Here is a 7,090-nt window from a genome sequence, read left to right as displayed (position 1 = left end):
GGAGACTGAGAGAAGACCCTTTCCTCTGGTACAGTGCCAGCTCTTGCTTTCCACACAAAAACAGCATATAGTTGTCTATGGGAAGCGATGCTGATGAGTGAACAGTCTGGCTGTGCTCCAGGGGATTTCTTCTTTCCCCTTCTGAAAAGATGATGGTAGACCTCAGCTGACTGTACCTCAGACGGGTCTTTGAAGTGGATCAGCAGACCCTCCAAGTTGTGAGACTCTTTGGCCCCACTCGCATGCTGGGTGAAGGGCAGTCCACCGGCTGTAGAGCCAGAGAGGGACTTTCCCTGGCTTGGGGTGAAGGAGGCACTTTGGCTCCTGCTGCCTATTGGTGTTTTCCAAGCTGCAGTCAGCTCTCTCCCACAGGGATCGTATTCATTCCCAGCTGTGGCATGTGCTGTTTTAGCCTCCTGAGGACGTGCATGTTGATGCTCGCCTGTGAGATGAAGGTAGGAAAGAGCTCAGAAAAAAGAAAAGGAAAATCCCCTTTGGGAAGAGACCTCCAGTGTGTGAGGGTGGATGGAGCCATTCCACTTCATGCAGTGCTGGCTGGTAGAAATTATTTCCAGAAATGAACAAATGGAGTTTAATACAGAGGATAATATTCAGTTGGCTTTTTATATGAATCATACTTGAAGCTCCAGAAACACATTCTCTTCCATGTCTTACTAATTTCAAACAAACTTATACTTTCATTTTCCAGTAATACCTATAAGAGATTTGGTCCACTCGTGAGGTACATTAAAGCTAATAGAAAATTGTCCACAGCTACCTCCAGAAAATGGCTGAGGTAGAAAGTCTGCTCAGCTGCAGATAGGCAAAATGGGTGCCTGCCGAAAGGCTTGTGACTTGCTTTGTTTCCAAATAGCTTGGTGTCCATTGGATTGGGCATGTGGTTTATTGATCTGGTTACATATGAGCCAGGAAACCTCCCAAGCCTGTGTTCCTAAATGACCTAATTGCTGTAAAGCTTTGGATGAGCTCTGCAGGTCAGATAAGCAAAAAAGAAAACCAGCAAAAAAAACCACCAAAGGTTTGTTGGATATTCTTATTTTCAATAGGACTTTGGGATGAAGAATTGAAAGCTGTGATGCCTGGCTTGAAATCTAAATTGAGTAGATTCTCATTATTCATTGAGCAGATTGATAGACTAAGTCTGAAATGAGTACACTTGAAACTTCCAGATATGACATTTCTCACACCGTTTTTAAAGGCTCTGTGGTTAAATCAGCAGCACCTCTTATTATACAGCACCCCAAATGTAGGTGAAATTTGGAATGCAGTAATCTTTTTTTGACTTGGAATGCGGTGAATTGAGTTGTTTTGCATTCAGGATCAGCCCAGCATTCCTCCTCTCACAGCCTGTGGCACATACCCCAACTCAGACCCTTCTCACATGGGGAAGACACGATGTCCCATCAGACAAGAGAGACCATTCTTTGAAATTTCCCTTCACATTCAGAATCTAAAATCTGTAATTTAGTCTAAGAAGTCAATTCTTAAGCTTCAGGAGCATGGGGATAGGATTGAAGACCTATTTTTTTTTCTCATGTATATTCTTTTACTTTTTTTTATATATCTTTTTACTTTTTCCAGTAAGAAAAACTCCAGAAATAAGGGAGTCCCACAGATTTTGCCTGGGCTCACTGGTGCATCAAGTTGTTTTGGGCACCAACATGTGCTACTCTGTCCCAGCAGCCACATAGTGTCCTTTGCATCTTTGTGACCTATGCACTGTAGATGTTTGCTGTCACCTCGTGCACCCCATGGCAATAGGATCTGCTGCCCTGTGCCCTCTGCCTGATGTTTTTCCATAGTCCTCCTTGGTCTCTGATCACCAGCAAGCACTGCTGTTAGACTCAAAGAGTCTGTTAGACCAAGGACGTCGCCCTAGCATCTCTAATCCTCCCCACAGCCCGCTGTTGTTGCCAACACTGAGCTCCTGCACAAACTCCCCTTGCCTTGTCCTCTCCTTTACCATGGGAGCCGTAGGATAGAGGGACATTTCGCCCTGAATGTGCTACTGAAGCAGGAGACTCCTGACAGCCTCCTCTTCTCTAGAGCCCTTGGAAGAGGCTGTCAGTGATGGGCAGTGCTGAGAGGGGCACAAGTGAGGCCCTGCGTTGGAGCAGCACTGCAGCTGCCGGAGCCCATTACGGTACAGCAGGGCCTCGTTAGCACTCGTTACTTTAGTTATGTTCACTTGTGATTAGTTACGGTGGAATTGTTGTAGGACAGGCTTGCTTAAGCAGAAATTAACCATAAACATAAAGCATAAATTATAAGAATGCATAGGGGAAGCTCCTCTAAAAACACAGTGTTCAACTGACAAGGCAAATTCCTGATCAAACAAGCAGCTGTTATTACAGTGTTATTTTGGTTTCATTAGCAAAGGTGTCAAAAGATGGATGGGCATTGGCTCTGGTGGCTCCTCCGGCTGAAGCCCAGTGGGATGGGAGCCAGACTGCACCATGCTCTGGCCTGGAAGAGTGAGAGAAGAAAGGAGGTGAGGAGTGCTGCCAGCCAGCAGGGAGCAGGAGAACTTTGCTGGGGTGCAGCGTGTGCCCAAAGCCAGGGACAGCCACTACTGGGAGTGCAGCATGGACCAAGAGTCCTGGTCTTTAGTGGTCCCTGGGGTCTGTGCCACCAGACTGGCAGAGGATGAAGATCAGGTTGTTGGGATCTGGGCTGTGACAATGGTGAGTCCTTAAGTGGATGCTGCCACAGCAGGATCAGGTTGTCCCGTGAAAACTATGATGAATTATTAGCTGGGGAGAAACTCTGAAAACTGAGTGTAACTTCTGGTATTTTCTGGTTTGAAGAGTAGAAATAACAGCCCTTTTTTCCCTGATGGAGAGTGATTTTCACTCATTTCTAGATAAAGTTTTCATTTAGGTTGGCTTTCTTCTTCTTTTGCCTGAATGTCACAGGTCTTTTCCCATCTACACTTTTGCAAAAAGGCTGTGATGTTCTTGTGAAATACTTCAGTGTGGATAAATGAGGTTTTTAGGTCAGTTCTGCTTACCTAGGCTTATCTCAATCCCCCTCCATATCTGGATAACCTCTTCTGTCCCTCTTCCCAGCTGCCCTGGGTGATGCTGGAGTGCTGCAGCAGGACAGGCAGCAGTACGGTCCCCCATCAGCAGAGATTGTGGTGCTCATGCTGTGGTCTCTTGTGACCCAGAGGGCTGCTATCAGCTCTCTGATGACCAGAGGAAGCTCTAACCCTGGTGTATGGTGGACACGTCCCAGTTTAAATGCTACATGCGACTCTGGTTTGACGGCACAGATACAAGAAAAGGTCAATAGAAATTTGGCAGGCATGTTTATGGGCAAAGTGATAGATGAAGCAGTAACAATCATTAAAACAAAATTTATGGAGCTGAACTGTTTTGAGAAAAGTAGCAGAACTGGAATGCCTTCCGCTGGCATAGCACTCAATCAGCCCTGGAAAAGCACGTTGGTGCTGAGATGGATGCAGAGCAGGCAGGTGGCTGGGGCCATGCTTTGGGGCCGGTGGGCTCACTGTCGATGGTTGATCTTTGCAAATGTAGGGCCTTTGCCCTGTCCACCCACAGCTGCTTGCTATTCTTGCTTTCCTGTCAGGGCCACAGTTCAAGGTCTGCAGAGGCACATGCGGAAAGGGAGCTGCAGAGAGAGTTCTCCCTCCCCGGCACACCTCCCTGTGCCATCCCACCACCCACCTGAGAGCAGGGTGACAATTTGATGGGGGGAGTTGGTGGAAGGGGAGGGACTGGAGGAGGAGAGAGGGGAGCCTTTCCCTTAACTCTTGCTGGATCTCCCTGGCGTGCAGTGCAGTGGATTCCCCATCTGGACACTGGTGAGACGGGACTGGCTTGCCTGGTGGATCCCACATGGGTGCAGGTGAGCTGGGCATCTGCTTGCCTGCAGGTCTGGCTGGGAGTGGGCCAGTGAATTTGTGAGGGAAAACAATTCCCAGCAAAGGGAGAGAGGGCTGGAGGGTGGGGAGCAATTATCGGTTTGGATCAGCACAGGGAACAGCTTGTTCCTAATGGTTCTTGTCGGACAGAGCAGGCAGAGTTGTGCTGCCAAGAAGCGGTGGATACCTGAAGGATGGGCAATTGGCACTGAAGGCTGCAGTAGAGCAAGAGAAGGCCTCATGCAGAAGAAAGGTGGAGAAAGACATAAAAGGGGGCCAGAGAGGGATGGGAATGAGCAGCAATAGCTAGGTAGTGATGTGTAGGGGAAAAGCTTCAAGGCAAGCAGGAGGCAGTGACTCCTACCATGCTACCCTGCAGATTGCTGACTCTGTGCTAGTGCGTGGCTCGGCAGTGCAGCTCCAAGAGGTGCTTTCTGCTCCTTCCTGCTCAGGTTGTCCTTGGATCTGTTCCCAGTTAGGGGTGAAGAACCAGCCTGGGGGAGGGCAGGGAGAAGGCAAGATCTGTGCATGTGCAGAAGCCCTGATCTGAGGGTGTGTTTGTGAACAAACCCAAGCAGATCACGTGGGGGTTTCATAACATCTGATCCACATCTCCTTAAATCAACAACAGTGCTTTTAAAGCAATCACTGTGGTGAATGGGGGCTTTCATCCAATGTCATTGGAAATGCTATTGCCTTAGTTTTCTTCACTGAGAACTGGAAATATAAGGGTCTGAACCTTGGACCTGGCCTTCACAGCTCTGCAGAAGCTCATCTGTGCTGGGTGTGGGGCTGAAGATGTGGTCCCTGATGAGGTCTGCCCAGCAGGCCCTGTGCCTTACTGCTGCCTGCTGGTGCTCCGGGCAGGGCCCCAAGGCTTCAGTGCACATCCGCGTGCTTCCCGAGCTTGAAGCTCTGTGAAGGAGCAGCCCTGCAGCCACTGTGTCCCCTGCCTTGGACTCTGTCCTGTCCATGTGGGTCTGCACGACAGGTCACTGTCCTGCCCCAGTAGAACCTCTCTGCTGCCCGTGCGCCTTGGCTGGCTGCCAGGCGTCCAGCTAGGCCCAGGCTCCAACCAGCATTTGGAGACTCCAACCAGGCCCAGGCTGCTGCGGGGCTCGGGTCTTCATGGTCTTCTGTGGCTTTTGCCCTCTGCAGCAGGAACGATGAGCTGCAGGCACCAAAGAGCCAGTGTGAGGAAGAAACAAGCCTGCACTGCTCTTAGCATGGGTTGTGTTTCTCTGCTAGTAGAGGACAATGAGGAAAGGCTTGGTCCTTTCCTGCAAAGGACTGCACTCTGCACACCTTGCAGCTTGCATCATAGATATACATGTCATTAGCATCTTTACAGATGCTCCTACTCTCATTCTTGCTGGTGTCAGTAAGCAGCAAAAATGCTGAATGCAGGAGTATTGCCCTTTTTTCATGTTGGAGAAAATGCAAGCAGGGTCTGATCCTCATGGCAGGATGGCATGGATCCTCATGGCATGGGTCCACTGTGCCCCAAGAACCTTGATGGACAGATGCCTTGAGATACCCTGTATCACCCACATCACTCAGAAGTTAATCAAGAATTGTAAAGAAGACAGGTAGCTTTCAACATCTAGAAAGAAAGGCATTTTAATTTGAACTGGTGTCCGGGAACTGATCACTTTTCTCTCGCTATACTTTTCCTTGCCCTTCTTCTTGCAGCTGGAGTGAGCCATGCTCCAGACAAGTTCAGGTTTGGGAGCAGCAATCACTATTCATGTTGCTGGGAAGAGGTACTGCTCCCATTTCCCTGTACATCTTGCGTCTTTGCCCTGCTCCAGCAGCAGCACTGCTCCTCTGGACTGCTCTTTCAGCTGTACCCTGGCACTGTACCCTTGTTCTCTGTCCTTGTTCCCTCCTTACCATTGGCATGTGGTACAGGATTCCAGCTGCCAGTTCACATCATGCAGCCAACAAATTTCCTGCATTGTCCTGCTCCTCACTCCTCTTTGCATAACCCAGCACAGCCTGCCTTTCTGATTCCTCCCTCCCCACCTCAAATTGCAGTTCATGTGCTTGACTGCTACTTCTTCCACAATAAAGCCAGGACACATAAATGCAGTGCTGTCTTCAGCCATCAACTGTGACTCTGCCTCCTGCAGCTCAAACAGCACCTACCAATGTCCAAAGGTGCTTTACATTGCGCTTCCTCTGGTGAGCGTTATCTTCTGCTTTTTGATATGGTATCAATTGCTGATTCACTGTTTGCTCCTGAGACTGCCCTCTTCTCGTTTGCCTCGAGATAAAACAGCAGAAGAGGGTCAAACAGAGGAGGTCAGCTGCCCAGAGGCAGGGCTCTTGAGTGGTGACACTGTGCTTGTGGGAAGGCAACCTTCTCCCTCCTATGCCAGAACTCCTGGTGGCTTCCTTCTCTTTTTACTCTTGTTCCTCATTTCATATGAGCAGTCCTCAGTCAGTCCTTTTTGCCTTAGGAGGGGCTGAGGTACCACTAGGATTTGTTTTCAAATGATGCTTTCATTCTCCTCTTTCTGATTCTTGCCTCTCTCTTTAATAACAGTTTGCTACCAAACACAATCAATAAGTATTGCTTTTCTGCATAGTGCTTTTGGCATGTGGGACTGAACTGGCTCACAGCACTTCAGCTGTGTCCTGGGCCTTGCTTGCCTTGAGTGGCCATACAGGAAAGATCCCATGGCTGCAGGCCAACAAAACCCCAAAATTCTGAACACTGAGAGACGTGCTTACCTCAGCCAGCTTCTGAGGAAGGGACTTGCTTGAGGCTGCCTGCGTGCTGTCTGCTCTCTTTTCAGTGACAGGCAGAATCCAAGAGGATTCTGATTGTTGCAGCATTTACACCTTGTGGAGAAAAAACTTGGCTGCTGGCACACACCATGCCCTGTTCCAAGCCTGCCCTGTTCCCTCTGTGGGGAGAGGACAGGTCATGTCTGCAAGGCCTGGCCTGGAAAATCACAGAATTGTTTGAATTGGAAGGAACTTTTAGAGGTCATCTGGTCCAACCTCCATGCAATGAACAGTCATCCACAGGTAGATCAGGTTGCTTAGAGCCCCATCCAGCCTGACCTTGATTGTCTCCAGGGATGGGGCATCCACCACCTCTCTGGGCAACTTGCTCCAGGCACCTTACTGATGGACTGGGGGTTGAAAATACAGTAGGGCATCTCTGAAAGTGGC

At 49.2% G+C, this 7,090-nt stretch overlaps 1 protein-coding gene across 1 annotated transcript in view; it reads left to right on the top strand.

Moving 5' to 3' along the window:
- The first annotated feature begins 3,634 nt into the window (after window positions 1-3,634).
- The window catches only part of LOC125688250 (sodium- and chloride-dependent betaine transporter-like), a 36,520-nt gene continuing 33,064 nt past the window's right edge, over window positions 3,635-7,090 (top strand). The window contains exon 1 of the mRNA XM_048934043.1: window positions 3,635-3,891. The gene's annotated coding sequence lies outside the window, so the exon portion shown is untranslated. The remainder of the gene's footprint in view (window positions 3,892-7,090) is intronic.

The sequence above is a fragment of the Lagopus muta genome, chromosome 1 (assembly GCF_023343835.1).
Source record: "Lagopus muta isolate bLagMut1 chromosome 1, bLagMut1 primary, whole genome shotgun sequence".
Taxonomy (NCBI): domain Eukaryota; kingdom Metazoa; phylum Chordata; class Aves; order Galliformes; family Phasianidae; genus Lagopus; species Lagopus muta.
This window is presented reverse-complemented; position numbering and strand designations above follow the sequence as displayed.